The sequence below is a fragment of the Sander vitreus genome, chromosome 15 (genome assembly GCF_031162955.1).
Source record: "Sander vitreus isolate 19-12246 chromosome 15, sanVit1, whole genome shotgun sequence".
Taxonomy (NCBI): Eukaryota; Metazoa; Chordata; class Actinopteri; order Perciformes; family Percidae; genus Sander; species Sander vitreus.
The window spans coordinates 5,494,373-5,513,514 of NC_135869.1; the positions used below are offsets into that span (position 1 = coordinate 5,494,373).

Genomic DNA, 19,142 nt, shown 5'->3' on the forward strand with positions numbered 1-19,142 from the left:
TGTAGGAATTTCTCCCATCTAGCGTTGAGATCATATATATCGCAATCAACTCTCTCGCACCACGCAGTTCAAAGTACGTATTACAGCTACGGTAGCCTTCACGCTTCAAAAAGCCGGTCTCTTGCTCTTTTCAATATCCTTTTTCTTTTTCTGGGTGAAGAAGAAGACTCCTGTTCCTGAAATTTGGATTTTGAATACGTGTGGTCCTCCATGTTTCCTTCTTCAAACTTGCCGGGGCCGGGAAGCTACGATACCCATTAGCAGCATTAGCAGCACCCTGTGAGTTTATCATGTGACAGCGAAAACGCGAAAGGCGGAGCAGTATGTCCTGTATGTCCCTTACCGGCTAACGTAGCTCAAGATGGAGCATGAATATGGAGAGTCTCGTTATGGAGATTTTCTGACCTCTCCAGTGATGCGCTTTAGGACTCAATATACAAACACAGAAGCACAGAGAACACAGAGGTGGTTAAAGTGATATATTGCAAAAGTTTATGTAATTAATTACAGGGAAGTTACAGAGAAAAAGTGTCAAGGTCTCACCAGATCAGTTTTCCCCAGTAACTCCCACAGAGAGGTTTGTGCACATCGATTTTATACTGTCACAGAACAAAAGAAATCCTTTCTGATTGGAACACAGCCACAAACAAATGTCTCCTTATCCTATGGGAAAAAGTCTCTCTACAATACTCTATTATCATTGGACAAAAATCCTCAAGCAACGTCCTCTCTGTCCGATAAGAAAACAGCATTTTTCCCCCCCACTGGTGACCTTGACATATACATCAGTTCACATTCAGTCCACATACATGGTGTTTCTGTCCAGTCTACAAAATGCCTAGTTCCTGTCACCGGCGCTAATAAAACGACATGGGCCTCTGACTACATTTCCATATCACAGCTCAGTGAGCAGTGTGAGCATTTTTGAACATGATGCATACATTAACAATGTTCAAATGATTAACAAAACTCAAAGAATCATAATTCTTTTAACAGTCTACCCCAGTTCATGCAAATGCAAATGTAAAATGTCAAGCCAAAAGGAATACTTGGAGTTGATGGTGGCGGTAAATATTCATGAAAAAGGACATTTTGATAATGAACAACTAAACACGTTACACACTGGGCCTTTTAAACAAATTTCCAAAATGTTATTTTTGACTAAAAGATTTAAATTTTCACTGTAAATGCATATCTGTTGCAAATATCTGTTATCGGTTTCATTCAACTACTACTAATTGGTATCGGCCTTGAAAAACCCACTATACACTACAGACAGGGAACGAGTTTGAAGAATACAGGGAAATAGTATCTTTCAAGTCAAATGAGTCTGTAAGAGTCCAGGAACGGGGGTGTGCGATCGTTGGCTGAGAGTTCAGCGTGTGTGGTGCTTTGCCTTGGCAGGAAGAAGGTAAGGAGAAGGTTAAGGTTGCCAGTTCTTGGCTCTGGGATCTTTAAACCAATTTGTGACTTCCAGTCTTTCACTCGGCAGGATTTGGTGAGCAGGGCCTCACCCCACAGTGTCAGCCAGCGTCTGACTACCTGATGATGTCTAGCCTGCCTGCGTTGATTGAACATTATTTCGGAAAATGTGCTCAAGCTATTGCGAATCAATGAACTTACTGGCCTGTTGGTCCATCAGTCCTTCTTTTTGTGAATATTTGCTGAATATGCGTCAAGTTTGTACAGACAAGACTAAGAATTGACTAGAAACTACACCGACCACTGTCTCCACTGTTGGTAAATGTGAATAGAACAACAATAGACAAGTTACATTTCCCAGATGACTGTGAGCTCAGTTGTGCTTGGAGAAGAGACATGTTCTAAGTTACATTTATCCCATAAACCTAATATAGAGCCATTTGTTCTATTGTTGCTTCTGTATTTGATTCTATAGTATTTCATTAATTTCTTATTTTTTTTATTTATTAGTTGCTTTCAGAAGCTAGGCACAAAATAATTTCACAGATGTAGTGTGTGTGTGTGTGTGTGTGTGTGTGATGGTTGTAGAGATGTGATTTGAGAATCTCACACTGATTCACTGATAAAATCCAAATGCTGTTCAGAGATCCAAACATGGTCCATTGAAGTTGTCAGAGAACGTTCCTTGTCTTCTTCACCACTGCTGGCTGTACTGTGAAGACTGTAAGATAAACAGGCATTATTCCCTAGTGTAAATGCTCAAAATGTGCTCTGATTTTACAAGCAAGTTCTATCCTGAGATAGGTGCCAAATAAATAAATACTTTTATGGCATATTAAATCGGAGGACCAATTGTTTTTTAAAGGACATAAAAATCTGAATGCCATCAGGCCTGTTAAATACACTGAGGGCGATCTAACATAACGTTAAAGCCGGGCTCAGAGTATCTTGCACGGCAGCTGGATTCTCGCAATATCACCATGTCACGCGCGAATCGCGGTATCACATATCACAAAAAAAACCCATCTTGTCAGGCTTCGTGTAATAGGCTCATTGGAGATGAGCTGCACTTCGCCTGTAAAGTGGACAAGAGCAGGCGGCGGCAGCAGCGGGCGGTGACCTAAAGACGCGATCAAGTCGGACAGTTTCAGAGATGGTTTTGTAGCTGTTTCCAGCAGACTTCAGGCTGAACAGGAAGTCACAGAAACACTCACATCCTGTTAGGTCCGATTCCGATTTAATAAAATGTTAGACCCATATTTCAAGTCTCCAGTTGTTGTTGTTATTATTATGACAGAGTAGCTGTCAAAATGCTCTACATGCGATCTGTTGCTGATGATAATAACAACAGACTGTAGATGATCTGTAATCTGAACAGATTTAGTCTTCTAAACTTCTAAATGTCACTCTCAGCCACGTGTGTTCTGTACAGAATAAGCCTTTCAGTCAGACAAATGGCAAATTAAAATCCCTCTGATTCAAAAACAATAAAAAGTTTATGTAAAACGTCATCATGTTGAGTCGATTCTGAACCAATCAGCTGTTGGATCAGCTGAGAGCCAGGTGTTTCCCAGCATGCCCCTGGGTCCGCCTGGGTCTTCCGGTCGGTGGAAAGCAACTGCGGCGCCTGGCTCTCAAACCTGCGGCCGCCTTGATCTCGTGAGGTTATCGTTGCCTACGTGTGCATGAAGTCAGAGCGAGTCAGGATCAACTCAGGCACAAATCTACCCAGCATGCATTGAGCGACGATCGCGGGTAATCGATTCTGCGCAGGCCAGCTGGCTCATCTCCAACAAGCCCTATGTGTTTGTGTCCGATCAGCAGCTGACAGAACCAATCGGCGTCCGGCGAGGAGCTGCTGGCAGCTACAGCCGTGGTTTGGGTGTGTGCGACTGTTTGTTCAAAACAACAATGGCGGTCGTGATAGACAGATGGCTCATCCAATCACCAATGACGATTTCTAAAGTGGATCTGTGTAACAAACCATCTGGCTCATCATGTTATCAGACTACAGGAGTTTCTGGACGCTTTATCTCCAATTCCTCCCTCCTAATAATCGGCAGAGAAATCTGGTCCTGGACCAGATTTTATTATCATATTACTAGTATCGCATGTCCAGACCTTCCTCCACAGCGCTGCAGAGGAGGGTCTGGTTAGTCAACACAGCATTCCTGGATGGGAGAAAAACCATAGTCCTCAGAAATCCACCGTTTTAGAGTTTAGAGCGCCAACACAAAGGAAGAGGAAGTTAACAGACATCTGGTGAAAAGAGGGTCATCCGGCGGAATTTCTGGCGGCACCGGAGCAATCCCGGAAGTGGAACGACGTGGATATAGACTATCAAATTACAAACCGGCTACATGACCACGGTGTAAACCACGTCATGTTCTGCCTGTTGCTAGCAGCGCCACCCCTCGTCTAAACCAAACGGAGTATTTCCAGTAAGTGAGAACGCGTCTGACACAGACAATCTCCTGTTGTGTGCTACATGTGTGAAAGGCAATCTTCGGACAATCTGGACACGGCTTCTGAATCCTCTCAGATGTCATGGAGAGGAAGATAAAAGACGGTGAAGGTGCAGATACTCAGGGGCGTAGCACAAAACTCTGGGCCCTGTAGAAAGGCATTTTCTATGGGCCCCTCCCCACATCCACAGCTATTCATTCTAGCATCTTTTTGGGCCCTCCTCACATGAGGGCCCTCGGTACTCAGTTTCCCCCCCCCCACAGTCTGACGCCCCTGCAGATACTTACTGAGTATCTGTTGGAGATCTTGGCACTGTAATGGACCGGTGTCTTTAGGTTGCCCTTACAGTGGGGACAATGGTCTCCAGCTAGAAACATGGAAACAACGCATGAAATTACTGAACGCATGCTTACCAACTGACAATCAATCAATAAACAGCAATACAGAAGAAAACATGCCATCGGAAACCATAAAATCAATGAACAGAGTCAGGTATTAAAACAAATAGACAATATGATAAAAGTCTCTTAATGTTGTGTCATGTGATCTAAATTTATTTGCGTGTGTTTTCTTAAGTTGCAGTGCAGTGGCCCCTCAGGGCCACCGTACATTTACGCCTGTGAGATGCAGCTAAGATGCAAGCCCACCAGTGCAGACAGATTAAAATTAGAGTTTAGCTACCTGAAATTTACTGCGTGAGACTAGCAAGTAGAAAAAGCATCGGACACACTTGCGGTCAAGTCTTTCGAAATTATGTTAAAGCAGAGCTCAGCAGCAAACGGCAGACAGGCACGACTAACTGCTGAACATAGTGGAGCATTTAGCATCTAAAGAGACAGATATTGTTCTCAGGAGTTGGTGGAGACTACACCAGAGCTAAAATGAGAGAGAATATTGGACTCTGTGTTTTCACACCTGGCTCATTTGGAGCGTTTCCCCCAAAGATCGGTTTAACTGGGCATATATAGTCTCGCGTTGCCAGACCTTCCTCCACAGCGCTGCAGATGAAGGTCTGGCTAGTCCACACAGCATTCCGGGATAGGAGAACAACGTGCTGTGGTTTATTGGCATTTCTTTAAACCAATCACAATCGTTTTGGGCGGTGCTAAGCGCCGGACGGAGCCACGGTGCCTCTGCAAAATAGCCTCTGGAAGGAACTTGTTTTGGTGGAACGTGTACGTTCAAAAGTAGTTTTAGTCGTGCAACAGAAAACTCAGATTGGACAGATAGTCTAGCTAGCTGTCTGGATTTACTCTACATCACCAAAAAATGTGGCGGTTATATCCCATGTAGCCTATCTTTTGAAATAAGAATAATAGAAATGAAATGTTAGGGCATGAAACCAATGATCTGTTGATCTTTACGAATCAAGACTCCTTAGTCTAGTCAGCAGTCAGTGCTGAAAAAAAAAGTTTGAATCGTGGATTTGGAGAATTGTGATACTGCTAGTTCTGAATATATCTATGTTAAGAATAATGATACCTGTTTGTTCTTGTGTTGTGGTTGATCCGGTTGCATTGCAGCTGGTCTCAGAACTCTTCTGCAACAGCTGTAAAGGAGAGGGTGAACTAAACACTCCAAATACAGCGAAAGCAGCGGAAAAGAACACAGTTGAAGGTAAAATATGTGCCGTATTTTACTAAAAAACAATGTGTAGACTAATACAAAAGAAATCCCTCTCAATCATCACTTATTATGAGCCACTAGAAGTGTATGGTGGTATCTGTATCTGCAGAGGTATTCTGCCTGGAGTCTCTCTTTTCTTAACATTTCGCTGTGTGCAGGACGTTTCTGGGCGTCAGCAAAGAGCCTTTGGGCCCCTGGTGGGTGTGTAACCCCCAGCCAATAACGGCATGCAAGTTGTGCTTTGATTTTAGCTACCTGTTTTATAACTTTATTGTAATGTTATTATCACATCAGAAGCTAACCGGTCACAATCTCCACAAAACAGAACACATATTTTAAAGGTCCCATGGCATGAAAATTTCACTTTATGAGGTTTTGTAACATTAATATGAGTTCCCCCAGCCTGCCTATGGTCCCCCAGTGGCTAGAAGGTCATAAGGAGCAAGGTTACCTCCCCTTTCTCTGCTTTGCCCGCCCAGAGAATTTGGCTCGCCCATGAGAGAGAGAGAGACATCATGGCTTGAAAACAAGCAAAGTGGCCAAGGCCACACCCCCACCCTCCACCTTGCCCCCCCCTCTCTCTTCTCCTCAATAGCTACAGACCCTAAGGAAAGCTCATTGTGGGACTGGCTCTAGTGGCTGTAATTCTGCACGAAGGCTGAATTTCGGGAAAGACACTTCAGATACAGTATTAGGGGACCACTAAGGCCTATATAAAAGAGACTTCAGATACAGTATTAGGGGACCACTAAGGCCTATATAAAAGAGACTTCAGATACAGTATTAGGGGGACCACTAAGGCCTATATAAAAGAGACTTCAGATACAGTATTAGGGGACCACTAAGGTCTATATAAAAGAGACTTCAGATACAGTATTAGGGGGACCACTAAGGCCTATATAAAAGAGACTTCAGATACAGTATTAGGGGACCACTAAGGCCTATATAAAAGAGACTTCAGATACAGTATTAGGGGACCACTAAGGCCTATATAAAAGAGACTTCAGATACAGTATTAGGGGACCACTAAGGTCTATATAAAAGAGACTTCAGATACAGTATTAGGGGACCACTGAGGCCTATATAAAAGAGACTTCAGATACAGTATTAGGGGACCACTAAGGTCTATATAAAAGAGACTTCAGATACAGTATTAGGGGACCACTAAGGTCTATATAAAAGAGACTTCAGATACAGTATTAGGGGACCACTAAGGCCTATATAAAAGCATCCAAAAAGCAGCATGTAATGGGACCTTTTAAACGCCAACTCATAAGTTTCATCTAGTGCAAGATGACACACAATCTCTCAAATAGTAACCTCAAAAGGATTTTTTTTCTGTTTAATACCGTATTGGCCAGAATATAAAACTAGTCTAGACTTTTGAACGTCAACATACTGTACATTCACGACAGCAGATGGCACCAAACAGCGAGCCACCTGGCAGTAAGGATGACGTTCTGTGGGAGGAGCCAGTTGGAACCGGAGCATGACGGGAGTGACGGCAGAGTGAACTGGAGGCTTGGGCCACACCTGAATGTGACATGCATCCTGTTTTAATATCCGATTCCAAACCCAACCTAAGCCCGACACAGTTAATGTAAAGTGAAGCACTGAGTTTGTGTTACGCTGTCTAGAGTGCGGCTCAGGACGCGTCGACTATTTTTTTCCATTTGTCTGTCCGGGGACGCTGCTGAAACTGATGTGGCTGGCACAACTCTAGAGACACAATATCTCTGGGGACTGGCTGAAGGTAAGTAGTAAGTAAGTAAGTAACATTTATACTTTATAGAGCACTTATAACAGACAAAAATCACAAAGTGCTTTACATAAATAAGAAGCCACGGCTGTTGGGTATGGAGCTCTCAGCCTCCTGCCGCAACTGCGACTGCAGGTCGAACGTGGGAGCAAAGCCAGATCTGGGCCTGTCCCACAGACTGTAAAAAAAGATAAAGGACGCAACTCCACTTTCTCCCACTGTGCAAAAGTGAAGCCAAAATATCTCCGATATGGGAGCTGCCATCTTGTAATTTTGGAGCCAGAGTCTGCGCAGTAGTGATCGGGCGCTGGAGCCGCTTTATAAAGTCCCGCCCATACACCCGCCCGACCAATCGTCAGTCAATCACAGCTGTCAATCGTGACATTTTCACCCTGTTTTCATAGCATCAGATAACTAATTAAAACCAAACTGATCAGAAAAACGAACACTTGAAGGTGAAGATGTATTTAAAGTGTACTCTGATTTTTTTTTTTTTTTTTTTGTGGTCCATGTCCCATCCACTAACTTGGAGGGGGCGGGGCTTATGACCTTTACTGCAGCCAGCCACCAGGGGACAATCCAGATGTTTTGGCTTCAATTATAGTCTAGGATGGTCAGGCTGTGCTGCCGTCTGATATAGTGGCATTACTATTACATTGAGACAGTTTCATAACCGGTGATGTGAAAGCCCCCTTACTGCATTATATTCCATTATATTTTGAATTGTCACCTGCCTCCTGAATATTGTGTTTTCCTTCACATACTTAAAAATGTTTTCACCATAAGTTGGTGCATAAAAATGTATCAGAATGCATGTAAGGAAGTGTTTAACACTCAAAATGTCCCACTTTATATACAGTATATCCCCCAGAAGTAGCCTGGCTCAGCCCTCCTACGTACGTCCGCTCAATTTTCATTTTCCTTCAGTACTCCGTCTGGGTTTGCAGTATATTCTTGGATTTTCTCCGGCCAAATATTTGGCATTCCAATCAGCCAAAAGAGGGAGTGGCTGAGAACGATGACGTTGAGGACGTGCACTAGAAAGATGCGAGCAAAGCCATTTGGTCCGTTGTGGCAATGGCGCCGAATATCCAGAAGTTAAAGCCCGAGCAAGAACAATGTTTGCTGAGTTTTGTTGGTGGCCATGATGTTGTGGCCCTCCTCCCCACGGGGTTCGGGAAAAGTGGTGAAGGAGTTGGCTAAGGCTAACGCTAGCGATGCTAATGCTAAATATAAGCTGATAGTTGTCGGTCTCCCCTCTTGTTGCACATGCGCATGACATACATCTCGACCAAACGTTAGCGATTGGTTATGGCAGATTCAGAGTGGCTCTGGGCAGATCCAATAGAACAAAATGGATTTTGCAGAAGATAACTTTGAGATTTAGTGAAATCCGTTGTTTTGGATGCATTTTTATTTCAACATGGATATCTATTTTTAGTCTTTTGAATGCCTATAAGTGCCATTTGATCTAAGGGGTGTCTTATGTTGAAATAAGTCTCGACTTATTGTTTCTTAACTCAGAAAAAAAGGTAACCATTAAATCCAACTAGAAAAAAAAACAACATATGTTGTGTCTAAACCATAGACATCCATTTTATTTTTGATTCTGAACACATCCTGGAAATCAGCAACTGGATACAAGCTGTCAGATTCACACAGGAAACGAGTTTGACCCCATGCTGGGGTGTCAAATGTCCCTTCTCAGTTTCCAATCAGCCCTGCTGTTGTTCAATAATAAAGTAGACCAGACTGCTGCTGGATCACCATCAGCAGAACCGTCTATATGACTAGTTTTGGAAGAAATGTCTTAAGAACTCCACCGTAGAAGTTCCATTTTTAACTGTAACATCAGGGATCCACCACAAACTGTAAATGAAAAAAACGCTGTTTTAGATTTTTAAATGATTGCTTACTCTAAATCTACAACATCCCTGCAAATAATTTGGCTATTTAAAACATAATTGCGTTGCAATTCCACCATTTGGCCGCTATGTCCACTTTGCTTCAAAGCCCAGTGTACTTCCTGGGGGCCTGGCACTAACATACACGGCCGGCCCGGCTACCAAACCAAAGAATAGAGAAGCTCGGATAACAACACACACAGAGGGAGCGTGACTTCATTCTCTGCTCAGGACACCATTACGCCACTATATCTTTACAAAGCACGTATTTGTTAGTTTCTACATTAATGTTCTGAATGTTGCGTAATAGTTGTTAATAGCTTATTACAACACTATTTACCTGCTGTTTGTCTCTGGCCATCCTGCGGTCTAGAGCACTCTGACGCCGCCTGGCCTCCCAGTGCATGGCCGACATCCTGATGCACAGCAGCAGCTACAGGAGACAGTCACAGCTCAATGTTCACTATGGAATGATCTGACTTTGTTTATTTTGTAGGGAACAAAAACTGTGGTTTGCTCATGCATTAGGTCAAATTAATCTCACATTGCCAGACCTCCCTCCACAGCGCTGTGGAGGAAGGTCTTGTTAGTCCACACAGCATTCCTGGATGGGAGAAAAACGTGCTCTGGTTTATTGGCATTTCTTTAAACCAATCACAATCGTCTTGGGCGGAGCTAAGCCCCGGACACAATGACGGTGCCTCTGCAAAATAGCCTCTGGAAGGAACTTGTTTTGGTGGAACGTGTACGTTCAAAGGTAGTTTTAGTCGTGCAGAAAACTCCGATTGGACAGATAGTCTAGCTAGCTGTCTGGATTTACCCTGCAGAGATCTGAGGAGCAGTTAACCATAGTCCTCAGAAATCCACCGGAGGTTAGAACGCCAACACAAAGAAAGAGGAAGGGGACGGACATCCGGGCGAAATGAGGGACATCCGGCTGCAGCTGAACAATCCCGGAAATGAAACGTCGTCAATGTAGACTAGGTTACATTGATAATAATATATAGAGTAGGCTATATAAAACACAATGGCAAGACAAATGTTAAGTGTTTATGGAATATTTAAACCTGCAATAACAGATTGTGTGGTCATTTGGGGGGCAGTGGAGACCAGGTGTAAACACAACATTGACTTATCACCTTTTCAGTTGATAAGGCTAATGTGATAGCAAACAGTTGCCTATTTACTTTTCCAGCAGACACAGAGCAACATTAGCATAGCATTAGCGCATAAAATATCTATCTCTCTGCCTACTAAATACTGCCTGGTAGCGCTCCACGGAGCTGTTGGTGATAACTCCTTTCACACAGATGTAGTCATGCGGTCCGCATCGGTAATATAAAATATTGACTATATTAAGTGTAGGTGGTAGGGATGAGAAAATCTGTTCACCCTTCATGTGGAGTCCTACTCAGCCTGTGAAAATAGTTGTAATCAAGTCAAGTATTTCCCAGGGAAGATCTTGCGGAAGATGCTATTGAGTTGCATCATGGGAAATGTAGTGTTTGGGGCTGTATCGATTTTAACCAGCGGTGGAAGAAGTGTTGAGATCTTTTACTTCAGTAAAATTACTAACACCACACTGTAAAAATACTCTGTTACAGTAAATAGTCCTGCATTGAAAATGCGGGTAAGTATCATCAGGAAAATGTAGTTAAAGTATTAAAAGTAAAGAACTCTCCTCCCATTGTAGAAAGTGTAAAGGATCCAAACAGTTGTGTGTTTAATGGTCTAATCATTTCAGCTGGACTTGTAGGCCGTTATATTGTTGGCTAGTTTCATTTATTTATTAATAAAACATCAGATTTTATAAACTACATGTGTTTTGTGTGCAGAAATCTTAATGTGTAAAGTAACTAGTAACTAAAGCTGTAACAGATGAATGTAGTGGAGTAAAAAGTACAATATTTCTCTGAAATGTAGCGGAGTAGAAGTAGAAAATGGCATGAAAAGATAAGATTCAAGTACAAGTACCTCAATATTTGGACTTAAGTACATTACTGGAGTAACTGTACTTACCACTGATTTTAACCATTATGTTTTTTATGTCTATGCTAACTGGCTGTTTGCTGCGACCTTATGTCGAACAGACAGACACGAGAGTCGTATCAATCTTCACATCGAATTTCCCAAAATGTGAAACTATTGCTATAAATGTAGTGCAGGCAGCATATAAAGAAGCTGGTATAACACTGAATCTACTGTATATCAGCTGATAAAACAGCAACAGGTATGCTTAAACTTCAACTTTTCAGGTGTCAAAAGTTAGCAGGTAGCTTAATCTATATATATATAGATATAGATTAAGCTACCTGCTAACTTTTTTTTATATATATTATATGATACGATATTTTGTTGTGATACCCCGATCATGTTTAGAGGTACACCTGCTTCCTCTCTGTCTAACTGCATTGTATGTAGAGTTTTTGATCTGACATCAGAGTAACCTGATACACTTTAACGCCCAACCACTGCCATCAGCTCCTCTGATTACTGATCTCTTCCTGTATTACCGGCTCGCAGTGCAACACACTGACTATCCTATCACAGCTAATCGCTAGTTTGACCCTTTTGTTAATAAGATGGTTGTTACATTTTATCACTGTGTCATGCATTTAAATATGCCCAGCGTGCATGGACTTACACTACCGGTCAAAAGTCTGGGGTCACTTAGAAATTTCCATTCCAGACAGAATACCAGCTGAGATCAGTTGCATTGTTTTTTGTTTTTTTTTAACCAGGGCAGCAGTTTTCAGATTACATTATGTGCTTACATAATTGCAAAAGGGTTCTCCAATGTTTTCTCAGTTAGCCTTCTAAAATGATATCAGAACAGAATGTGCTTTTGGAACATTGGATGAATGGTTGCTGATCATGGGCAATGTAGATATTGCATTAAAGAACAGCACATAATGTACATAATGTAATCTGAAAACTGCTGCCCTGATTAAAACTGTGACCCCAAACTTTTGACCGGTAGTTTACATTAAATATAAACCAGATACAGAATGGGGCACATGCATTTAAAAGTGATTCTACAAAAAGGCCAAAAATGTAAAAGTTATAATTTCATGTGACTTTTTTCCAACCTTTGTGTCTATTACAAAAATCATCTATTACTCATAAGGTATGTGATTGTAACCCTATGTGAAAAATCAAAGTAAAGGCTAACTAAACACTCATTTCTGAATTTGTGGCAAACATAATGACATTCTTTGTGAGCCATTTCATTTAAAATTGACATCTGGAAACCTTAAAAGCAAGAACAAGAGTACCAGTTATTAACTGTGCAACTAAAGCTCTTTGGTGTCTGAATCAACATGACGTAACATATGAGTCAGAGGTATTCATTTTGTGTAATGTGCAAATACAGTGCGTCCTTACTATCTAAAGGTGAGACTCGTTGCCATGGGATAAAACATGCAATCCTTTGCTCTAAAATAAAAATAAAAAAAATGAACATGGCTTTCAGCAGGCAATACAGTTCAGAACAGTGATGTCTGAGAAATAAGAGTGTTTACTGACCTGACCCGTGTCCTGGAGAGAAAGCAGCTGTATTCTCAGTGGAGGACTGGTGGAGGCTGAGGTGTCAGTCTCTCTTTACCTCTGTCCTATCTCTGACCTTGTTAAGTGGAGTTTCCAGGCAACATAATGCTCTCCTTTGGTAAGAGAGAAGCAGAAAGGTAGGGTGGATAAATCATTGTTCGCTGTGTGTGTGTGTGTGTGTGTGTGTGTGTGTGTGTGTGTGTGTGTGTGTGTGTGTGTGTGTGTGTGTGTGTGTGTGTGTGTGTGTGTGTGTGTTTTTCTTGTTTAACTATATTCGTGGGGTCCCAAAACCGGGAACACAGTATACTTGTGCGGTCCCGACAGCTTTGTGGGGCCAAAATGCTGGACCCCACAAGTTTAAAGGGCTGTTTGAGGGTTAAGACTTGGTTGTAGGATTAGGGTTAGAATTAGGTTGAGGGTTAAGGTTAAGGTTAGGCATTTAGTTGTGATGGTTAAGGTTAGGATAAGGGGCTAGGGAATGCATTATGTCAATGACTGGTCCCCACAAAGATAGTGAAATGCACTATGTGTGTGTGTGTGTGTGTGTGTGTGTGTGTGTGTATTTACTTCCTAATATACTAGAACACATGAATAATGATGCAAAAATGTGGAAGGACTGAAGAGAGACAAAAGAGGAGAAGAAAACAGAAACAAAGGATGAAGAACACTTCAGTCCTGACTGACCTTGCAGTCTGGCAGAAACAGGTTATATTACAGAAAACACAGTCATATTTTATGAAAACAAAAATGCGTATTCAATTTTTTAGGCAATACTGATATATATTAGCAATTTTAAACAGTATATCATAATGTATGATTTAACTATCAGGCAAAGAAATTATCAAAATATCAAAAAGCAAATAAATTCAATCAAAAACATACTGTACATACTCTTCCCTGCTCCTCAGCTTCTGGTTTGAATCTTTCAAAACACATACATAAAGTGGAGATATGTGTAAATATTACAGGTCACACCACGTGTTTTCCCTTTACAGTAAGCTTGGTCCGGTTTGATGGTCCATCAGGGCTGCCATTCCTCCTGCGGACAGCAGAGGGCGCTGCCACCCTGTGCCATGAGGAATGGGTGCCAGTGTGGCTGACGGAGCTGGGATCAGTTTAGCTAATTCACCACTTCTGGATAAGGAAGAAGAGGCCCCTCTCATTTGACCTACAAAGGTTGTTAATTCAGGATGATCTACGTTCCAAACTAAGACTTAAGACAATATAGTGAGAGAAGATGGCTTCAGTGTGGGTGACCAACAGAAGAGTGTCTGAGCAGGTTTTCATGAGTCTGGAACTTTATTCTGAAACAATTGAACAATGCCTGGCTCTAACCTGAATGTAAATGCTTAACTAGTGCTGGGTAATGATTCTACAGCAGCTCTCTATTTTTGTGTAATTTGGGGTTATAAACCTAATTTTACAGCAGCGATCTTCAACAGGAGGTCCGGGACCACTAGGGGGTCCTCAGAGTCAATGCAGGGGGGGGCTTCTTTTTCTTTTTTCTGGCTTTCCGGCAGACTAGAAGCCTTGCGGCAAATTGCTGCCTCTCACAGGACAGTTTATTATGTATACTGTACTATACTATATACATATACATCCAAATGTATGATCAGTTTCAGTGGAGTAGTCCTGTTGCAAAGATAAAATCCATGACTGCTTCCACTATCTCAAATTGATGCCCAAGGGGATTTAGTAAGTCTCTCAATGTCATGTTCTGTATTCCCATGTGACATTGTGTGGCAAAGTGAACAACTGTTCTCTTTCATTTTTGTATTGAAAACAGTCAAAAAGTACATGTTGAACAGTTTGTTGCTGTTTGCAGGTTCCACAAAGTCCATCCTCATGCTTGCCCATCTTTGCTAGATCCCATGCAAGTCAACAATGCCCGAGTCTCTCATGCACTGTATAAAGGCTTTAGGATGCCCTACATGTTATTGTAGGCCCAGTTTAATATGCAACTTTATTTTAAACAATATATGTAGTAGGGGGTTCCTGCTCCGTCTCTCTTTCAGTTCAGGGGTCCTTGGCTTAAAAAACATTGAAGACCCCTGCCTTACAGATATAGCTCCATATCTTCAACATCACTACTACAGCAGCTAAAATAAACAGCAACATTTTGAACTAAATAATCCCAAAACTCACAACTCAGTGACAAAAACCTCTTCCACCACTGGTCAGCGTAATACAGCATAGGCCACTAAGGCACATTACTGTAATAATTGTTTGATACTGGTGCCAAAGTACCAAAGGTACAGTAACAATACCGAAACAATATGTTTTACTACCTTACTTGGAGTTTTTTTCTACAAAACCTTACATCTATTTTAAAATACGTATGTAAATAAGTGTTTAGTTGTGGTGTGACGTAAAGCAGCTGTAAAGGACATTTGCCTTAATAAGATATTAGCTAAATTAGGATTTAAAGAAAGAAATGTATCAAAACCAAGAATAACTACAGAATCTGACCGAGCATTTGATGCCAGGTTTCGACACTCGAAAAGCATTTGTTTATTTCAATTGCAGTGCTCCAAATGTATTGAGACACAAAACCCAAAACCCATCCCTGTGGGACTGAACCGAGAGAGAGAGAGAGAGAGAAAGTTGAGATTAGGTTTGTGATGCTTGCTGAAGTGACTACACAATTTTTCCAATCTGCCACCCCCACCCCCCATTAGATGACACACACACACACGCACACACACACACACACACACACACACACCAGCATCTGATCTTCCATGTTGCTGATATAATCAATTTTACATCAGAATCTACAAATGATCTGACAGCAGCGACATCCCATTAAAATCATGAACATTGTGGCTCCTACTTGTCTGAGTGCAGCAGGATCACACTGCACCAGCAAAATGATTCAATACAATTGTGTCTGTTGTGAATATTTTTTGGTGTCCTCCCAAAAATGCATGTCAGATTTCACCATGCTCAACAAGCAGTCAGTCAGCCTGGCTCCAGTCAGTCAGTCAATAGGTCAATTATTCAACACACACGCACACACACACACACACACACCCACATCGTTATCATAATGAGTGTTGAGTATCAGGAAAGAACATAGACCATTATCATGCAAATCAGCGGACCCATTATGTCATAGATGGCTCATTCTGACCCATGATGACCTGTCGGCACTAGATACAACTCTTTCAGTGGCCATTGTAGCGCCTTTCATTTGGACACGTCTGGCTCTGAGGTGAAAAAGCAATGTTGCTTGCATAATTATTCATTTTTGCTTGTTGTACAGCTGCTGTTGATGCAGTTTCTTCTTAGCAGCGGGGGAAGAAGTATTCAGATCCTCGTACTAATACCACACTGTAAAAATACTCTGTTACAAATTAAAGTCCTGCATTGAAAATGTTAGTAAAAGTGTGTAAGTATCATCAGGAAAATGTACTTAAAGTATTAAAAATGAAGAACTCACCTCCCATTTTAGAAAGTGTAAAGGATCCAAACAGTTGTTGTGTTTAATGGTCTAATCATTTCAGCTGGACTTGTAGGCTGTTATAGTGTTGGCTAGTTTCATTTAGAATAAAACATCAGATTTTATAAACTACATGTGTTTTGTGTGCAGAAATATTAATGTGTAAAGTAACTAGTAACTAAAGCTGTCAGATGAATGTAGTGGAGTAAAAAGTACAATATTTCTCTCTGAAATGTAGAAAAATGTAGAAAGTGGCATGAAAAGACTCAAGTAAAGTACAAGTACCTCAACATTTGTAGGCTACTTAAGTACAGTACTTGAGTAAATGTACTTAGTTACATTCCACCACTGCTTCTTAGGGATTGTACAAAATGTACAGAGTCATGACATCACGTCCGGGCTAGCCTCTGTTCCACTAGCTGCGATCTGTGTCCCTGCCTGGGGTTCAAATAAATCAGCTCCACTACAGCAGTTGCTATTACAAGTTTCAATCTTTGGGATTTTACTGTAATAAAGAGTACTTTGCGAGCAGCACAGGTACTTACATCATCAAAAATGGGTTTTGTCCATATCCATACGATTTCCCAACACTCTCTTCTAAAGCAATCTTTTATTAACTTGTACAGCCTTTAGTCCTCTCTGTCTGCTATTAAAGGGTAACTTTTTTTTAACCTGGACCCTATTTTCCTATGTGTTTGTGTGTAAGTGACTGACAACAATCTTTGACATTGGTCCAGTATTAAGCATGAACGCTGTAACCAGCAGCCACAGACCGGGCTGCAATGTAACCCTATGGGGCAAATGTGCATCGTCAATGTGGTCCACTAAAAGTGCTTGTTTTGCCGCTAACAGACTCAGATTATTATTCTAGGTGTCTGACAACATTATGGAAAGGATCCCTACAGAGAGAGACCTTTTTAATACCTCTTTAAGACCTTTCTGTTTAACCAGAAACAGCTCTGAGGTCACTAGTGCTAAACCCAACAGACTCCATTTGAAAAAACAATACTTTTAGCGTGTATAGAGCCAACATATTTTCACATGTATATCGGTAAACTATGTGTTTATTTCAAACAAAACTAGAGTTGTGATGGTTGGAAAAGTGGAAAGACGACCCAAAACGGCTTTTCATAGTTTTATTTTGTTTCTGTCGACTTTGAATGAAGTGTGTTTTATGATGCTAAAATCACTGTTTATTTACATGGAGTCTGGTGGCTTTAGCAAACGCAATTTAGCAGATGTTTTTATGTTTAAAAAAAGGATCTTACTCCTTAACAGTAAGGTCGAACCTCCTTAGAAATCCTTTCCATAATGCTGTCAGACACTTAGAATATTCATTTGAGCCTGTCAGTGGCTAACCGAGCACTTTTGTGAACGGAAATGCAAGCTGGACAACTGCCCTATTAACTTACATTGTAGCTTGTTTCACAGCTGCCGACTGCAGCGATCTCTCTTAATACTGGACCAATGTCAAAGATTGTTGTTCCCATCAGTCATTTAGACACAAAAACATAGGAACATAGGGTCCAGGTTGAAAAAAACTGTAGTTACCTTTTAAGACATGTCTGAATTCGCCACAGCCCCTCAACCATGAATGTTTTATGAAATCACTCTTCTGTAAAGCTGTGACATTCAGCCTGAAGGTCTAGGGATTCTGGGAAATTGTGCTCATTAAAGGCCGGTCAAAACTAAAATACTGAATATTAAAATCTTTCTTTATTGAGACACACATAACGAAACACGTCATAATGATGGGTGAGGACATGTTCCAAAATTGCATTATTACAAACATCACTGGGATTTTGAATGAGATTTTCTCACAACAGAACAAAAACCTGGAAGTTTTGGTTTCACTCTGGCTTGGCAAGGGGAGAGGGGCTGAACTTTTTTAAAGCAAGGCCCTCTTCAGCATCATTAACATTTTCTTTGACTAACTAAAAACTGAAACACTTGCTCCTCAATATCTTAAAGCAACACGCCGACTTATTGGGACCCTAGCTTATTCACCGTATCCCCCAGAGTTAGATAAGTCCATACATACCCTTCTCATCTCCGTGCGTGTCGTAACTCTGTCTGACGCCCCCAGCGCTAGCCTAGCTTAGCACAGATCCTGGAGGTAACCGGTTCCAACTAGCCTTCTGCTCCCAATAAGTGACAAAATAACGCCAACATGATTCTATTTACATGTTGTGATTTGTATAGTCACAGCGTGTACAAATAACAAGGTCACTATGCTTTTACTATCTAGTAATTGTTGACTCTATTACTCCAACTCTGAGTGAACTCCAGGAAAACTCTCTGCTCCTCACCACAGGGCTTCAGGTGCTGCTAGCAAATCACTCCGCCCAAGTAGCAGAAGTAGCAGTGCTTCGCCTTTCTGAGAATATAGTTCCCAGTTTGTTTACGGTTAGAAGACAGCTGTGTCTCATATGACCTTGTTATTTGTACATGCTGTGACTATACAAATCAAAACATGTAAATAGGAACATGTAGGCAAGGCTAGTTGGAACCGGTTACCTCCAGGATCTGTGCTAGGCTTAGCTAGCGCTGGGGGCGTCAGACAGAGTTATAACACGCATGGAGATGAGAAGGGTATGTATGGACTTATCTAACTCTGGGGGTTACTGTGAATAAGCTAAAGTCCTGATAAGTCGGCGTGTTCCTTTAAAGCAATATAACACTAGCCAAGTAAATTGGTACAATTCACTTGGCTAGTGTTATATTGCTAGTGTTATTAGCTAGTGTCATTGTAGCATATAAAACTGCCCAACAGTATGTAAAACAGTTTAAATGTATTTTAATTTGATAGGCTACTCTAAACTTATTTGTAATTGAGTATTTTTTTATTATTATGGCATTGCTAGTTTTCCTCAAAAGGTATGAATAGGCCTACTTCTTCCACCGCAGCATAAACATAGCTATGATTACACAAGTCTGAAAACATTCAACCATAAACGGATTCAACCCTGTAGCCGAC

General features: G+C 41.4%; 1 long non-coding RNA gene across 1 annotated transcript; it reads right to left on the reverse strand.

Moving 5' to 3' along the window:
• On the reverse strand, nucleotides 1-18,603 carry LOC144529894 (uncharacterized). The gene is made up of 6 exons (XR_013503061.1): nucleotides 18,207-18,603; nucleotides 12,703-12,836; nucleotides 9,518-9,610; nucleotides 5,371-5,437; nucleotides 4,176-4,255; nucleotides 1-2,143 (listed from the first exon to the last, which is right to left on the reverse strand). It is a non-coding gene; the product is annotated as an uncharacterized LOC144529894 (long non-coding RNA).
• Between the last annotated feature and the right edge of the window lie 539 nt (nucleotides 18,604-19,142).